The sequence below is a fragment of the Pagrus major genome, chromosome 2 (assembly GCF_040436345.1).
Source record: "Pagrus major chromosome 2, Pma_NU_1.0".
In the NCBI taxonomy this organism is placed as follows: domain Eukaryota; kingdom Metazoa; phylum Chordata; class Actinopteri; order Spariformes; family Sparidae; genus Pagrus; species Pagrus major.
In genome coordinates, this window is record NC_133216.1 from 24724827 (window position 1) to 24744253 (window position 19427).

General features: G+C 41.9%; 1 protein-coding gene across 1 annotated transcript in view; it reads left to right on the top strand.

The window, feature by feature from the left end:
• rap1gap2a (RAP1 GTPase activating protein 2a) overlaps window positions 1-19427 on the top strand; it is a 96366-nt gene that overhangs the window by 15739 nt on the left and 61200 nt on the right. The window contains exon 2 of the mRNA XM_073485740.1: window positions 618-653. The gene's annotated coding sequence lies outside the window, so the exon portion shown is untranslated. The remainder of the gene's footprint in view (window positions 1-617; window positions 654-19427) is intronic.

Below are 19427 nucleotides of genomic sequence, written 5' to 3' on the forward strand. Positions count from 1 at the left end.
ATGTAGTGAAGCATGAATAAATCCCTTATAAACACTGAGACCTCTCATAACCGGTCTGAGCAGCTTTTGGAAATGTACCCTTGGTAAAACAAGTCAGCTGTCGTGAAGCTGTGCTCTGCTCTCTGCCACTGATACTAGTCAGTACTGTGCACACTCAGGCCTCTACCTACTCTGTATGAACAGAAGATAATTAAATCTATATTGACCTTCATCAACAAGTTAGCTCTGCTGCACCAATCACAAAACATGTAGGGAAAAAATTTGCTTCGCCCACCTTAGAAATGTTTTGTTTCACACCTGTTGTATGCTTCAGTTCGTAGTCGATAAAGACTTTCCACATCAAAGTGAATGCCAGCAGGACAGGAGAAGCAATCGCACATTAACAGCCATTCTTGCAAATGCCAGAGCACCCAGGGGACCCACTGTACTCTACCGTGCAGAGATGAAGTCATACATCTTCCTCTCACCATCCTGATTTGCATTTCTTGCGGTGCTCACGCTGTAAAATAAGAGCACTTACAGCAGAGAATTGAACTGCTGCTTTTGAGCAATTTGTATTCAAGAAGTGATCAATAATATCTCTCTCTGTCTCTCTATGTCTCTCTTTCTTTCTCCAGGATTGACAAGTCCACTTTGTCTGCACTGAAGGCCCGGTAAGTTCTTCTTGAAATCCTTGTTTTTGGACGTCTTCTTGCTTCTAAAATAATCAAATTTATCTCAATAACTAGTTAATAATCTAATCCTGGTTAGTCAGTCAATGAATGTGCTCGCGGACGCACTGATGTGTAACTGCTCACACACGGAGACTGAGATTGCGGCTTCGGCCACATCGTAAGTAACTTTTAAAAGCCTATTTCAAGCTAGACTCTATTTACTCTTGTTTTCCATCACGCCTATTGATTCTGACAAAAACCTCCATGATCGATTCACTGTAGAGCTAAGGGCATTATACTTTTCACTGAGCAGCACACAATACAATACACACTCCTGCTGATGCCGAGCTCAGAGAAAGTCTTTTTCACAGTACAAGTGGAACTCAGCTCAACTCATTCCTGTCTTCTGTACTTTTGATGCTGTGTTCTGTGCTGGTTTGTCGTTTCCTGTTTACGCCTCACCTGCCATTTCACTGAAACACTGCTGCTTGAGTGGAGATGGTCAGTTTGTAGTTGAAGTCAGTGGTTGTATGGTGGCTCACAGGTGTGAATGTGACTAAGAGTGTAATTTCCTTTCATGACCCGCACGTTTTTTCAAAAATGTAATGCGCTGCCTTGCACTCACAGCAAGACTGATGGTTAGCAAACATGGCATTTCATGTTCACGTTAAATACTTATATGCCGACTTTTACATCAGGTGGTGGAGCAGGTGGAGATTATTACAGCCAACAAGGCTGCCAAATGGCCAACTGCAGTTTGAGTCACATCAGTGGATATTTTTAAGGACACCTGGGGATATTTCTATCCGTTTTTGTTTCATCAAAAGCAGGAGACCTGTGGACAATTCCAGAGGTTTTTTTGGCGACCAAAACAGGTATTTCAAGCCAAACCATGATGTTTTCCCAACACTTACCTGGTGGTTTCTGTGCCTAAACCTAACCAGAGCATAAGCACAGTGATGTGACGGGAGAGAAATAGAAATTGAAACCTAATTAACCTAGTTAATTTAAATGTATCTAAAAAAAAAAATAGTCTTCACATAAGTTTCTTTGTCTGGTTGAGGATCTCTAGATTTCATCCTATATAACTGGTTTATGATCTGCTTCTGCCGGATAGTAATTTGTCTTTAAAACATGACCTATCATAACCCAGCCCACTCGCCAAGCGACGTTTCTGCAAACCACAGACACGTCCATACATATGTGTTGTAGGCGTTGTACCGACATTCGTACAAAACATTACATGTTTAATCTCTGACTCTCATATTGGGACGATGAGAGGTAGGTTGTGTTGACACAGGCGACAAGGCGACAAAACTGCAGTTCGAGCATGCAGAAGTAAACCACTTGATATTTTTGACGAGGGACCACGATATTTAAACATTTGTAAGCGTGACACTACTGGATATTTTTAAGGAACCCTCAGGACGACTTCCAGCCGTGTTTGTGGCAACCAAAACAGGTATTTTAAGCCAAACCATGTTGTTTTTGTACCTAAACCTAACCAGAGCATAAGCACAGCATTGTGATGAGAGATACATAGAAAATTCAATCTGAACAAACGTAAAGTTCCAACATGAACAGCCATTAAGTTTTAACTTACCTGTGGTTTTGTAGAAACATACTCTGCTAAAATTTATTCTGGCAATTACAACAGTAACCACAGCATTCTGTTTAATAGCTGCCCCGTGTTGCTCCACCACTTGCTTGTTGATGTTAGATTCATTGGACAGGTGCCATTGTTCACTCTCACTTAGGCTGTCTTTGTTTTGGAAACAAGAACTGAAGATGTTCAACAGATAATTATGAGTCTCCTTTATGTTTCAGAGCTGTAAAAGGAGAAGTTAACTGTGCCGGTTTTGACAGATGTGCATTTTGATTTGTGACTTGGTTTTGCAAGTTGAGAGAGACACTGAGCTGAAGTGAAAATCACCTTGTGCAATGATCATTTGAGGAATATATTACAGCTACTTTGCCAAATTAATTCTGTATTGGAGCGGAGAGCCAACGTGAATATCATTTGCTCAGTTCGTGTACCTGCTTCATGTGATGTTCTTTCTGTCATTGTGTGTGAGGAGCTTCTCTTTGTTGAAACAAACCACCGGCTAATGGAGGTTGCCGTAGAGATGGGAGGTGAAGGGCTTCAGTGTGTTTGTCTCCATCTGTATCTAAACCCCAAACCCCATTCTGCTGGGCACACTCACTTTTGAGTCAATAACACTGATCCTTAAAACAGGTTGGAAGCTTTGGTGTTGTCCCATGTCCTGTCTTCATATCTCACCTGCCACCTTTGCTACTGTTAAGGCTCTGCATATACAATAATGGTGCCACCTGTTGAAACACTGCACTTTACTGTTGCCTTAGATTAGGAATTGCTAAAAGAATTGAAAACATTTGGACACATGTAACCTTAACTGCAATAAAATCTTGCTCTAACCAACTTGTTTCTGTCTGCAATTTAATCCAGAAATAAGTTAAAAAAAACAACTAAAAAATAAAAACAAAGCCAGTCCAGTCGGATAACTTCCACCTGTATTTAGACATCCATATCCTGAAACAAAGACGAATAAAGCAGGTACAGATGAGTAACCAATTGAGGCAAGAGTGCTAACCACTGCGTTGCCGCCCCACCACTGATTAAAAAAAATCAAAAAAGCCCATCTGGCGAAATGTAAGGAAGGAATGAAAGAATGTGACCAACCTCATGGGGAAAACTGGGGTCAGCATAGCATCACCAGACCAATTCATATTAGTATTTGCAAATGAGTCTGGCAGATTCATTTGGTTCTCAGGCTAACAATGGTGGGAAGTAAACAGTGTTACTTTTCTTACCTCATCTATCAACATGATGCTGTTTTGGCCCACGATGCTTGCTTGGGATGCTGACTGCACTTGCGCTATCAACAACCACTTCTGGGTAGAACAACTGTCAGCTGATTTGGTTGATTTGCTTTGCATAGACAGGTGAAATTAGCTAATTTGTTTGTGTTTGCGGGTTTGTTGGTTTGTCAGCAGGATTACAGAAATACAACTGAACAGATTTCCATGAAACTTAGATGGAGGATAGGAGGATTGATTGAATTAAATGGGGACTGTTGGGCCTTGGTGGAGGTGTGCGCTCTACTCAGTGCCATTGTAGTTTATCTCTGTTGTAATTTTCAGACGTACCTGTTGTTATGATTCAGTGTCTTTTGTTGTGTTTTATTTTGAAATCAGGCTCTGGTGTGTCTCTTCTTCCTTTTCAATTTCTCCTGTGTGTTCTTCCCTCTGTGTTTTTCCCTTTGTTACCTCACCTGTCCTCTTCCCTCCTCACTCTCCTCACCTGTTCTTTGTCTTGTCATTAGTGTGTCTGTATATAGTCTTTGTCCTCCCTCTTGTCTTTGTCTGTTTGTTCCGTCATCCGTCAGCCTCTGTCTGTGATGTCCCCTGTTACTCCGTCAGTCTGTCTGTTCCTGTTGTCTCCCATTTGGTATGTTTTTGGTTTCCTACTTCTCGTTTTGATTTGAACTTTGCTTTTTCTTTGCACTTTGCTTTTTGAGCCTTTTAGTTGCTACTTTGCATTTTGTCTTGTTTTCTTGTGGGTCTAGGATCCCTTGGTTTTTGTATTTAGTCAGCTTTTGTTAATAAAGCTCGCTTTTGTTTCCCCCATTTCCTGCTCCTGTGTTTGTATCTGCATTTGGGTCCTAAGATACAACCTCACCCTGACGCCTGTAACATTTATAGACATATTGTCAAACACAGTGGTCTGACCTATTTCATGTTCATATGTTTCTGCTAAGCTTATTTAATGTGCTGTGTTGCTTTGTTAGCGTCCTTGATAAACCAAATCTGCCCAACATTGACATCTCGGACTAACTGCTATTTTGGGGTAACCTCAAGCAGTCATTTCCTTTGGTCTGTGGCCCAATAGGTGAAATGAGTTAGTGTTGTTGTAACTGAGATATGAAGGCATCAAACATGCATTTTAGATGAATAAAAAGTATACACTTAGAAATAACATGATGAAAATTGTATGTAAGCTAGTGCGTGGTGCAGGGTTTTTTACCTGGAAGCTTTTGTAAACTTCTGGGTAAATCCTGAGTCCGCCACTGGTTCATCATGAACTAGGAGTTTGTTTTAACGCCTTTCAAATGAAGTAATTGTCTTGGATTTCTACAATATGAAGATTAAGTTTTAAGATCTAAGTAAGTTTCAGATGTACATGAATATCTGTAAAAGACAGAGGATTAAAATGCTGGACAGGGGCTCCAGAGGCCACAACGAACATGAAAACACTTCTTGTTTCAGACATAAAGAAAAAAACAAGGTTAGTATGAGTCATGTAAAATAGGACTTTCTGTCTGTAGGACTGTCTGTCAACGCCGATCTCATGCACATGAACAGTTACACACACACACACACAAACATATCTAGTGTCTCCCTCGCTCCCTGGCCAGGTGTCATTAGACAGTCTGCTCTGGAGTGGCTCTGAATATGAATGAGTGAGTCGTGACTCTACCCAGACGCTGAATAACATCGACTTGTGTGTGTGTGGGTGTGTGTGTGTGTGTGTGTGTGCATGCACGCACTCGTCAGCATCTGATCCAGGTGTTAGATATAAGAAAGCACTCTCCAAACTTATATTTGCTCCTAGTTAGAATCTGTTGTAAAATGGAGGATGGACTAATAGAGAAGGGAGTTTATCGTCCGTGAAATAATGTTTTGAAGAAAAACATCTGGCTTAGAGGAAGGCAGAATAGGACGACAAAAAGACAAATATCTCACCCCACCTTTCTATTGCATTCATCATTTACTCTTAATTTGTCTAACTCAGGCCCCACACTTGCTGCATGAATGCTGATGTTTTTCCTGTCATGTTCCTAATTTATGACTCCAAGATTTCTCTGTTGACTCTGTTGTTGGTAGTCGGTCGTCACAAACTCTGGGAATGAAACCGCACAAGGAGGAATATACAGGAGAATAATGCCACAAAGTAAGAGCGATGTAAAAATGGGAGAAAGGTGAAACAAGGAAAAGGAAAGTCAAGGGAACAAAGACATGAGATGGATGTCTGACTTCAAAGTTTGCGGCTGCAGGGCAGCAGGTGTGAGGGTTTTTCTGTCCGTCCTGCCCTCTTGTTATTCCTCCCTCGCTCCAACTTTGTCTCCTCTCTCCTCCCTCCTCTGTCATTAATCCCCAGTGTTTCTGCCTCTCCTCTGCACGTGGTTACTACAAAGAGATCTCTTCACCTTCACCATGCTCCCATCACCTCATTAATAACTGCATAATCAAACCTGTGTGTGTTTGTGTGTGTGTGTGTGTATACGAGCAAACACATGCATCTGTTTGTGTGTTTGTCTTGAAGTGCTGGTGAGGGTGAATGAATATTATAAGTGGACAGACAGGGATAATAGAGGAGAGAGAGCAGAGAGAGAGAGAGAGAGGGAGAGAGAGAGAGAGAAGGGGAGAGGTTGAACCTGATCTGCTTCTTAATAGAGTGTGACGATGCCCCGCAAACTGTGGTGAGTAACTGCTGTCCGTCGTTTGTCTCCATACTTGTAATTGAAATGAGTCTCCTGTCTTTTATTTTCTGTTATCAGCTCCTAAGTTGTTACATGAAACCCAACGTTTGTCTCTAGATGAGCTTCTTTCCAAGCTAAGATGTACACCTGCTTACAAACTTCTCAGATTTTGCTTACTGTATACACACAAATGACCAAAAACAAATGAATGGCATATGTAATAATCACTCTCATCTGTGATTTGATTACATTTAATACATTAATGTAAATTTTAGAGGAGATTGCAGAATTTTGCAACAAAATATATCATAATTTTGCCACTGAAATGTACGTTTTTAGATATTTATTGCACATTGTATTTATGCTCCTGTGTGATGTCAATGGAGGGAGCTACTTATCCCACTTTGATTGAGGTCATGCAATGTTATGGATTGTTTTACTGCTTTGTCAGTTTTCTAAGAGGTGATAGTTTCATGTAGCACTATTTTTATCTACTAGTATTATTAGTTATGGCTGTCTTATGTTTAATTGACATTTATGTGTATGTTGCAGTAGAGAGAGGAGAGGACATTACCGAGTTTACCAAGTTGACGACAGTAAAGCCAATCTGAATGGAGTAGAGCAGACAGTGTGCGGATGAGAGCAGAGTAATAAAACATTATTGTTGCAGTGTGTTGTATGTGTTTCCTCAGGATATTTGATGGCTCCATCATAAAGCTTGTCAGGGAGCGTTGTTCATCACAGCCTCAGATACAGATTAGCTCTGTTCCGTGATATGAAATGACCTGATTGGCATCAGTCTGGAGGATGAAATCAATCTTTTTCTATAAGCTATTACAGCTGTGCGTCTCTATCTAGGTCCCAGTTTATCTTGTAAGAGCTGTTGGTGTCCTGTGAGCTGGTATCATTTACGTGATGTAAGAGGGCTTTAGGTTCATTTCCACAGCGTAAATACCAAAACAAATTACTGGTGTATTTTGTTTCTCGGGCTCCACCACAGATTGTTTTACCCTCTGGATTTTCAATCTGGCCAGCTCTCTGCCTGCTTCCGCTGTTGTTGACATACATGTGTGTGTGTGTGTGTGTGTGAGAGAGAGAGAGAGAGAGAGAGAGAGAGAGAGAGAGAGAGAGAGAGAGGGCAGCCAGCTGCTGCTAATTAGATGTTGATACTTGTCATACATTATTTCCATCCTCCTCAGCCCCTCCTCTCTTGTCTTCTTCTCCCCCCCCTCACCTCTGCCATTCTCTACTCAGTTCAAACAGAGCAGCTGCTCACATCTGAGAGTGTTGTCCGCTCTGACACACTGCTCGCAGCGCTGTGATGTGGAGCTACAGGCACCTGTGGCGTTCACCTCTCTGCTTTCCAAGAATCAGGCTGCTGGATGGATGGTGCTGATTTATAGTCCAGTAGCATTTCATTTCTAGATTTCGAGTTTAGGATCCTTTTTTAGGACTGTGCCAGTATCATATTTTACTCTGGCCCATTTTGTGCATACGAGAGGGTTTCATCCACCATTTTTGTATTTTTTTGTGGACTGACAGGCAGGATGAGTGACAGCAATCTTGAACAAAGACCCTCTAGAGTAGCGGGGCATGATAAGGAGAGGAGGTGCCTCCCCTCCTCTTATCGTTGTCTAGCCTAGTTTTTTTGGGGGCCAGGTGTAAATGTTATCTGTCTGGCAGCATCATGGAAAAGAGCAAATGAGCTGCTGCTATTTCTGGAGCCTGGCATTTACTCTATCTCCTGTTGCACCTTCTATATTGCGGGGAACAGTGGCGAGTTGTGACCACCGAACAAACACGAGACCAAATGTCTGCTGGTATCGTATTTACTTTGGGTGATGGCTTATTAAAGCTCAAGGCCTTGCTCTGTAATGGGGGGAGAAGAAGCAATGATTAGTCACAGGGAGGCTGTATGCGGCCTTAATGAGCTGACAGCTTTATTGTGTTTTTCTTATTGGACGCAGTTGTTGATGCAGTGCACACAGTTACAGACTGTTACCTAATGTAATATCAGCCTGGCAGCAGAAGAAGAGAGAAAGGAGAGGTAATCAGTAATGGAGGACAGAATTGTCTGTTTTTATCTAATACAAAACTGCCCAGGGTGAGTATGATGCTCAGCTATGATTAATTTAGGAACCAGGGTTCAGTGTAACCACAGATACTCACATACATGAACAATTTTTGAGATTGAGTCACTCCTCATAAGAAAGTTTCAGTTCCCTGTTTAAAACAATACAACCTCTGGCCTCGTGTGTGACTTTCTGTCCCTCTGTCTACGGGTGGCTGCACAAGTGTGTGTGAGAAAAGGGTAGAGAAACCAAGACCACAAGGTTGCGGAGACACTTGTAGCAATGTGATGTGGGAAGTGGTGGGACTCCACCCATCCTCAAGAGCTCAGGAGAGGATTTCGCACTTCCTCTGCTCTCACACCTCCAATTCCAACGAAGTTAAGATTCAGAGTACAATTTCATTTATAACAGCATTATTACTACATGACTTGCAACATTTTCTTTTATTTTGAAACCTATTTCTAAATTAAATTGAAACTCTAACCTTCTAAATTGCAGCTGATTACAGCCCTGTAACTATATCTGCATTTATTTAAATGCATTGACTTACATCTTTCTGCTCATGAGTTGTCTTAGTGCACTGTCTTCTATGGCGTCGTCCAGTCCACACACTTTCAGCTATTTCTGCTATGACCACAGGGGGGAGCTGGCGACATGTGTTTGTCCCAAAGAGTGCCTCTGCGTGCACTGCAATGAGGGCGGCTGAAGTGAGGAAAAACCATCACTAGAGTGAGCAGTTGCTCTATTTTCGTGTGTGCAGCTCAATCAGAGTGAAGCTCTGACCCACCTGTTACAGTAACATGTCCACCTGTTGAAGCTGATGCAGGGAACAGCTCTACATGACTGGCATTCATAGTGAAATCCATTTACACTATTATCTCCAAAAGATTCAAGTTGATCCATTTAGACAATTCAAAGATTATTTTTTTTTATTGCAGTCATATTTTTATTTTAATCCTGCCTGTGTCTTTACCACCCATAAAAAAATCACATATAAACCAGGTGGAAAACACACACAGTTCTGCAAATACAGTACTGCAAACCTCCATCTTAAATGTCACTTGACATACAGTAGGCCTGCATCTACAGGTTACCTCTGCAAGACAAGTGAGCCTTGTTTTTTTCAGCTATACTCAATGTAGCAGCCTATAGGGAGCCAAGGCTGTTGCCATGGCAGCGAGAACTGATGATCATAAGGGATGGTCCACTATGGTTCATTACCATGGTGATAGGCCCTGGTTGTCTCGCCTTGCAGCCAGACTTCATCGTCAGTGCATCAAACATGACCACTGGAAAGATAATGTGACTTGTAATGCCGAAGCAAGTCCATATCCCTCTGTGTTTGCGCCTCATGGATCTACACGTGGTGTGTGTGTGTGTGTAGGAATACATAGGGGACAATATAATATGACTGGTAACATGACACCTACACTTTGAGCCCTGTGTAATGACCCAGTCTGCAGGGTAGGTCCTATTTCATTCTTGCCCTTGGATTCTTTTATTCAAAGGAATTAACAAGATGCCTCGAGGTTAATAGATGTGTCGCTGAGAGACAGCTTCATTAAAGGATGGTCAGGTGGCTGCTGCTGGCCGACGACCAGGTAGGGACAGGAGCCTCTGCCTGGAAACAAGGTTAAATCTGATGTAATTGTTGAGGGGATGGAGGCTGAATCAGGTACTGTATTCAAGGGAAAGCTGGAGGACAAAGGATCTTGGTGGTTGGTTTTTGATCAATGAAAATGACTTTAAACTGTGACTTTTGCTTCCTTTCTCCTTCCTCGCTCCTTATTTTCCATTCATTTCCCTGGCTTAAAGACAGAAATAGACAACTTGTCAACTTTACCCCCTCCTTGCATTTCCCTGTGGGAACACAGCTGTTGCAAAGACAGTGTTAGTAACATGCCTACTGTCCAAAGCAAAAGAATAAAAAGATTCCCATTTGACCTAGAAACCCTGATAATGACAATGTAATTAGGCACGTTTTGCTATTTACTGATCTAGTAGAAAGAATGCCGGTTTGAATCATCTCAAGTCCTGGTGGTAAGAAAAAAAGGAAGGAAAACATGAGGTAACAGATGCCATAGTGTATTTTATTTTATGGCACTTTAATACTTGGAAATGTATCTAAACATTTCATTCACGAGCCATGTACAAATACTGTAGTCTACAAATACATCCTACCACCTTCCCGTGGGTGCTGCCGTTTTTGTGTGATGTCAGACAACTGCTCCCTCGTGAATTTGGGATAGATAAATGTACCCTGAGTTTACCAGTAGCAATTTCTACCTCGAGAGGCCTTCCATTGTACTTTTCCTAGGAGTGAACCTGCAGAGTCAGGTGATATTATCTGTGCATTAGTCACTGTGAGCGACTTCTTTCACATGCTCTACATGTAGTCATTTGATCCAGCGTTAATTTAACATGTTGATTTAAGCAGCTTTAATTGAGCTAGATGTGACCAAACATGTGATGCAACACATTTAAGACTTGTTGCTGGGAAGCATTTCTTTCGTGAAATGAAACTGCTACTGTAACTTACATAGTAAATCAAGAAAGCTAGTCTCCCAAAATGTGTGACTGTTCCTTTAATCTGGCTTTAACCATTACATATTTTTTGTTTCTATTTTACCAGTCATATTGCCATATTTTATTTTGTATAACTTTTAGCTTTCATTTTTATTTTATTTTTTGGTGTAACAAAATCGTACAACATAATGAGCCTGATGGCTGGTTGGCTAATTGCTAATTAACAGCCACAATAAAAGAAACAACTAAACTGCAAAAAACATCAACTCTGCTTTTCTACCTCTTGTCCCTGAGTCTCTAAAATACGTATTGCCACAAGTGTCCCTGTGTGTGTGCTCTGCTTGTTAAGTGAAAGTCTTGTTACTCTAAAGTCCCCCAGACAACCAGCTGCCTCTTTGCTTTTTGACAAATATTTACTTCTTGCCTTCTGCCTGATGCCACACACGCACACACGCACACACACACACACACACACACATACACACACACACACACACACACTCAGACACACCGAGTAGCTGATAAGCGCACCATCTGGCCTGAGTGCTGGCTGTTAAGGGCTCATAAAACAGACCCTCACCTATTTAGAGGCAGAGATCTCCATGAGCGGCAAGCTGTGGAGAAAGGGTAAACAGCACACCCGCGTTCACTTCTACACACACTCACACGCACGGTGGCACGCACGCCCACCCACATGAACAATCTATATCCACGGGGGACGTAGGAGGTGAGACGGATAGGAGGCGAGAGGATCAGAGATGTACCTGCTCTTGCTCTGTCAGTGTCTTCATCTCCACCGCCCTCACTGACTCTCTTTGAGGATAAAGATATACAGAGATGGATTCTGCAAACCTGCAGAATGATCCTACAGTTACTTATGCATCAGTACAGAAAAATACACATCCGACAATTGTGTGCAACTTCAATATTTATCACGATAAAGGGCTTAGAAGTAGCAGGATTATTTCACCTACTCCTGCAGTTATTATAACACTGATCTCAGTAGTGTTATCAATACTGAATATTTGAAATATTCATTTTTCACAGTATCGATACTCCAGTACCAGCAAGTTGACACATGTACTGTACTTTAACTGCTTTTAAAGATGACTGCTTCATCTTCATTAAGAACCAATGGGATCGGTATGGAAGCTTCACACATGAAAAGACATTCATTTTTTTGTTCTCCTGAATATTTTCAGATGAAAAAAAAATGTTTTTAGAAAGAATATCCCTCCGAAACTTTTTTTTCACCAGTGTTCAAGTCATAAACACAGGAGCGAAAAAAAACTATTTAGATCACACTTAGAAAATGGATCACCAGAAAAAAAAAAGAATCTCATTTGCCCCTCAGGGCTGCTGTAGATTAGGGTTGAGAGCCACAGGCAGGAGAAGGAAATGAGTATTGAGAGACAGACTATCACATGGATGGGTTTAATCTCTTAACTGGAATTGTCAACAGTGGAAAAAGAAGATAGAATAACACCAGGCTTTTCCTGTAAATAATGTTAGAGAGAGAGGAGGTGAACTGGTCTATCTCAGCTGAGAGGGAGATGACTAATTATGAGGAAGTCAAATTGAGAAATTGTTTATTTGAGATAATTCAAATCAAATCTGACATTTATGGGGTGTTTCATAACGGAAGTTGCGTATCTTTTTTTTTTTACTGGCAGCAGTAATATAATCACAGTTGCTGATTAACAAAATGCAGGATATTAATATACCCTTATTGGGGAAAGTAATAACAACACCCGATGACGTGAGTTCTCGCTACTCTTTTATTGCCACTTGATACAACCAACTGATCTTGGCGTGTGTTGTGTACATCTCTCCTCCGTCTCTGTTGTGTCTCTTGGAGTCTTTGCCAAAACTAAGCAGGCCTGGCAGTGTTGCTGTTGGAAACTAACTTAAGAGGATGCTGTAAGTTATGCTCTGCGATTGCCGCCGGTTCTGTTTTGTACACAAACACTTGACATAAGCTGGCGGCAAATTACAGCCTGTCTCCTTAGCATCTGAAAGAAAGGAGGGTGATGCTATAGAGAGTGCGGAAAATGAGAAAGAGAATGAGTGAAGGGATGGGGATGGACTTTGCATGGTTCAGAGGAGAGACAGAGGGGTGATAGAAGAGAGCAAGGAGACAATAATAGAGAGAGCAGGGATCCTTTGCTGAGATTGGACAAACGGAGAGGAGAGGGAGAAAGTCAGACCTTGTTTCCTTCCTGGCACTGCTGTCGACCCCACACAGCAGAGATGCTCTTAACATCTACAAAAAGAGAAGAGCGTCAAGATGCTGGTGACAAATAAGGGGGGAGGGGGGATGAGGGCTGGAGGAATCAAAATAGAGATGGTCTCTCTCTTGAGTAAAATGAGCTGGAAAGAGGGCAGAGGAAGAAGGACAAAGAGGCCGAGAGGAAGGACTGGGGGGGTGTTATGAAAGAAAAGCTCCCCCCCTTTCTCTCTCTCTCTCTCTATTGTAAAGTTTGACCTCTGTGGATGTGTGTTTGTGAAAGAGAGGCTGAGTGCATGTGTGCCTTCTCTGTGACCCTGTGAGGTCAAACACTCACATGACAGCTGTTGAAAAGATGGTGGAGCGCCTCGCTGAGGTTCTTGTCCATCCTCCGGGTTCAGAAGCCATTTTAAAGCTTTCTGTCAAACTAACAATCGTTTTTCTCTCGCTCTCTGACTGACACTTTATTTGTCCGAGTCACAGAGCTGACATCACTTTTCTTATTGGCTCACCTTGCTTCCATTCCCGGTCATACGTTGACTTATGGGAAAAATCTTTATTAAAGCTGCTTTTGGCTCCCGTTCAGCTCTGTGTTTTATATGCATACACACACATAAACACACACACACATACTTTGCCTCAGCGCATCCATTTTGTAAATACATCAGAGGGAGGGAACAAGGTCCTGTCTTGCTCCGGCAGAGCTAAGCTCAAACCCAATTTTCTTTCAAAGGAATAATTCATCTCCATATTGAGCAACCTGCAGATACGGCCTCAGCTTGTCCTTGCCTGCTTGGCCCATACATTGTTGCTAACTGCTGAAATGGTAATGGCTTGTGTTGATATATCATGGCAATTTACACATGGTCACTACAAAATTAAATTACATGCTATGGAAGATGAAGGTGCGAATGTACAGTGGGATATTCACCATTTTGCAAAAGTGACAGCTGCTTGTGAAAATGGTTCATAGAAACATTGGAAACAAATGGAGGCTACCATAAAAACCATTAAAACCATTGTTGCATAATTTGTCACAGCTACTGTAACAAAGTTTATGTCGCTCCGCCTGTCTTGCACAGTACAGCTGCAGTTTACTATAATGATGGTGTCAAATTTACCACTGCGGATTCTTGGTGATTTGTTTCTTAAACAATATGTTCTTAATTTCAGAGGGAGGTAGACAAAAGCAGCTGCACTATGTAGCTTCAGGTCAGGATCACAGCATTACATACATGCTAACTTCAAGATACATGTTTTCAGCACATAACATTGTTATGATTTCATGAGTTTTGTCAGTGGTGTTGCACAGATTGTATTGCAGTGTAGAGCTAGTTAGCCCTGGTATGATAAGGAGGGATGTAGCCGACTGTAGGCTGCACTGTTTCTTTCAAATCAAATCAAATCAAATCAAATCAAATTTTATTTATATAGCCCAAAATCAGAATCACATTGCCTCAACGGGCTTTACAGTCTGTACAGTGAACGCCATCCTCTGTCCTTAGACCCTTGATTCGAGTGAGGAAAAACTTGCCATCTTGAAAAAAAACCCTTTTAAAAGGGGGAAAAAAAAGACGATGGAAGAAACCTCAGGAAGAGCCACAGAGGAGGGATCCCTCTTCCAGGACGGACAGTACAATAGATGTCGCATGTACAGAAAGAACAGCAAATCACAGTTTACAGGTTGCATTGACAGAAAATCTGATACAAATTATAAATGTAACGTATGTGGATCCAGGAGACGACTGAGCAGGACAAGGCATCGTCAGGTGGTGCCCGAGCCACACGACCTCCTGTTCACCGTGGTGACCTGGAAGAGGGCAGGCCACACAGGATAATTAGTAATAGATAGAGAGATCAGAGTGAGGAGGCCTCAAAATTGACAGGAATACAGTTATAAGGAGATAGCGAAACAAGGAGAGGAATGATCCAACGGAGCCCGGGTGTGACAATCCAGATCCGACAGTATGTGGGGCTGCAGGAGCCAAGAGAGGTAGATGGTCCCAGGGGCCCGAGGTCATCAGAAGGGAGTGAAAAGAGAGGGGGAGGAGGCTATAGAGAGTGAAAGTGACACAGCTTGCAGCTTGTGGGAACTTTCTAACATCTCTTTTTTAAATCGTATTTGTTTACAGTGGGTTTTTAGTTTACACATTTAATGTTGGAAGAGACAAGGATGAGGACTATCTTAACCAATGTGTTTGGCTGATGTATCATTAGTTTGGGTATGACATTTGGCTAGGTTTTCTTGAGTGCAAACCTCAGCAAAGTGAAGAGCAGCTAACAGTAGCCTAAACTCTGATAGCATCCAAGAGCGGCTTTTATTTACATAACCCCACAACTAACATAGCAAGCTGATATAATCCTTGGCAGTGGAAGTGTAATGCCCAGATACTATTGTTGCCAGCAAGCAAGTTTGCCGGAAAAGCTAATGTTTGCAGTTAACATCAGGGCAGATGAACTGTTTAATCCATAATCCATGTTCTTGAAAGGCTACCATCTTCCCTCTGAGAAGGGGTTAAGCAAACGTGTAATTAGGTATTAACACATTCAGCGATTCTATTGTGTATCTACCTTCGAGGTAGGGTAAACATCTTCTCAATTTTCCTCCTCCAGTATAATCATTTCCTTAATCTTCGTTCTCGTTTCTAATTCCCAAGGTGTGTATTTAAATGTTCTTGTGTGTATTACTTTGCACCTGACGGTCATCTTTGTTAATCATGCAAACTGAGAAAGCAGGAAATTGATTTACCTCTCTGATGTTATGCATGACATCAGAGAGGCGAAGAAGAATGACGCAGACTACAGAGGGATAAACGAGCGGGAGAAACAGTGGCTCGTAGAAAGTACAGAAAAGTAATTAACATAAAGAGGTGCAGCGACACACATAAAGTCTAGTTTTTCTGTTGTGTCATGTAACACTACAGAAATAAATAAATAAAAAAAAACATTTTGCAGCGAAAAAGTAAGGCTTCATCTGTCCTCTTACGTTTTTATACTTCATTCCCAAATCCATTTTCAGTCATTTCAGTGATCGGTGACAAAAGTGGCAAAGAACAGGGTACACATATTTTCAGTGTGTGTGTGTGTGTGTGTGTGTGTGTGTGTGTGTGTGTCTGAGATAGATAGAGAGAGAGAAATTATTGCCCGAAGCCAATTTACCAACACATCACACGCAAAGATAAACAATCATGCTGCAAATAGCCCCGGAGTGTGTGAAAATAATTATCCGATGACATTTCTGTCGCGATGAAATGACAGCAGTGAGCCGAGCGCTATAGTCAAGGCCAGTGTGCTTGGTGATTAACAAAGGACTGTCTGTGATTTGACACTGTAATCAGCGCTCACAAAAGGAACGGATATATCTCCTATTCATCATCGCCAAGCTTGCACCACTCACATCTCATTTCTCTGCTCCAACTCTCGCCTGTGATCTCTCACTGGTATTTTCTCTCCACCCTCTGCTCATTCGCTTTCTCGTTAGTCGTGAGTCTCTCATTTCCTCGCTCGGTCGTACTTCCTCACTTGTGTTAATACTTTCTTTTCTCATATTTGTGTTAGGTTCATTTATATTTGATTAACTTTATCTATATCATCTTTGTTTTTACATTTTTAACATTCTTGTATCTTTTGATTTCTTCTATTTTTTTTTTTCAGTTACTCGCTTTCTTACTGAGATTTAGATGATTGGCTCAGTCTCAATCTCATGTCAAAACAGTAAATATGTAACTGGAGCCAGCAGCAGATTATTTTAGTTTAGCATGAAGGCTGGGAACATGGGGAAACAACTAGCCCAACTCTTAACTTGTGGGATTAAAAAGAGGATTTATCTTCACACCTGTTTATCAACCTGACTGCAGCAGTGATCAGTGGAGGGGAAACAACAATTTGTAGTTTTTGGTGATTATGTGCCACACTATTTCTTGGCAATCAGCTGAGGTTTTTTTTTTTTTTTTTTACAGATTAAACAAACCTTATATAAGATGTTAAATAGTTGGCTAGCTTTTACCTCTGCTTCCAGTCTTTGTGGCCTCTTGGTCATGCTACATATTTACTGTGCAGACATGAGCATAATATCATCTCATCTAATTCTTCTGCAAGACAGGGAGTAAGCTTATTTTCCCAAAATGTCAATGCTGATGCAGGATGAGACTTGCCTGGACAGACCTGTAGTACTTGGTCCTGTCGAACCAAGCTGTAATCCATAAATGGCATCTTGGTGCTGGCAGTTGCTAATAATCTGAAAAAGACATCCTCTCAGCCATGTGTTAGACTGGCGACCTGCGCGGGCTGTACTCTGCCTCTCCCCTGATGCATGCTGGGACGAGCCCCTGCCTCTTACGACCCTGAAGAGGATAAGTGCTCGAGAAAATGGATGGATAGAAGGATGGATAGAAACACATCTTCTCCCTCCTCCCTCGCGTCCCCCCGTTTCTTCAGTCTCAGATTTTTTATAAGACTGGACAGGTGCAGGCTGGCGTTTCACTACACAGCTGTTACTGATTCAGTTATGTCAAATCAGTGACTTTCCAAGAAGAGATGGGCGACTGTGTAATGAGGTTTGGGGCTTAGGGTCAGTTGGGCCTTGATATGTTTTCTCTGTTTTGTTGTTTTTTCCAGACAAAAAAGAAACATCTTTTAAAGCCTTTAAAAGTTGGTTTTAAATCTTATATGTTTCTGTATGATATTAAATATTCATTACTAAATAAGAAACAGGAAAAAAACATCCATAATTATTATTTGTGAAGAGTCTAAATGCATAACATGTAATTTCTGCCGCCAGGGGTCCATCGATTCAAACAAGACAAAAGACGCTTGCTGGAAGAGGTGGGCAGAGAGGGGTGGGGGTAGAGTTGCTGCTCAGTTGCTTGGAGTCGGTGTTCTGTCAATATGAGCTGCCTATCCAGATGCTATTCACAACATCTCAATGGGTAGGATTTAGGTTCAGAGGAGGGGGCAAGGGTAGTACTATCAGTTGGCGTTATGGTAGCATCGGACTCTGGGAGGAGAGCTCAGAGATTACTTTTAAACTTTTGGGATTAAAAAGTGGATTTATCTTCACTCCTGTTTATCAACCTGACTGCAGCAGTGAGGGGAAATGTACCCTACTTCACGAATGTAACGTTACAAAAAGGAGATGGGAAAAGAAGAGAGAAAACTGGAGTCCCTGTGCTGAATTTAGTGAGAGGTCGACCTGAATTAAAACACACAGAGACACACACCCTCAATGCATGCCATCTTACAGCTAGGGCTAATTTAGCCCTGCCCATTATCAACCAGTAAGAAAAGCACATAGAAAAACATAAATGCAGAAATTTGTCATTTATGCAGAAAAGAGTGTGTTCATCCATCACTCACAGTAAGAGAGCAGGGCCTTTAAAGGACATTGAAGCAGTAATATTATAAGGCCGTGTTTAGGAGATTTGCATTTTCCTTTATGTTACTATGTCGTACTTTGATTTTGTCCCATTTCTGAATTCGACAGTCACATCCTCCTTTTCACTCCATCATTACATTCGTCATTTGGTAATTACAGTAATTTAGAATCGTGATTTGCAGCTTTAACCTGTACAGATTCTGTAGTTTCACCCTGATGCTGGCAGTACCCGCCACGGTGTTGTGCACCAGCTGTCTGGGTTGCCTGGGTGTCACAGCCTATCTGGAGACCAGACACCAATAGTCTTGCTGATGGATCATCCATCAGACACCACTTTGGACGCTCTGGGGGCAAGAAGAGAGCAGTTCGTAATAGCTGTCGCGCTGTGAGTGTGTGTGTATGCGTGTGTGTGTGTGTGCGTGTGTGTGTGTGCGTGCCTGTGTGTGTGTGTGGCATCCTTGAAAACGCCCTGTTCTCCCATGCACCTCCGTTCTGCTCTGAATCTCACAGGACTGCTCACTGGTCCTATTGGTACTTCTTCACTCATGGCACACACACACACACACACACACACACACACACACACACACACACTCCCAAAGACAGTTTTATCACTATTTCCTCTTTAGTTTATCGCCTTTATTTCCCACAGCTGGGGCCCAAGGGAAACTGCTGTTTGTGTGTACACGTGTATGTGTGTGCACGTATGTGTTATGACTGGACCCTATAGCGCAGTCCTGCTTGTTCTCCAGCATTGTGTGTGCACGTCTGTGTTCACTACCATAATCCCTTAAGGCCATCCGAGCTCCAGGTAAACATTTGAACTTACTGTCGTCAAACAACCTCTAAGAAAGTTCAGTTGTACAATAAAACACAGTTGCTGTACTGCAGCAGTTGTCTACACCAACGCATCTCTCATGTCCCCTACATATCTCTCAAGTCCAATGTTCAGTGAAGAGATTACAGGAAAGTTACTAACACGAGGGAGAGCCATCCAATTCACGATCTGCAATATTAATGAGTCACAGCACTTGAGGCATTCATGCTGAAATTAAAGTCATAACACAACAATTT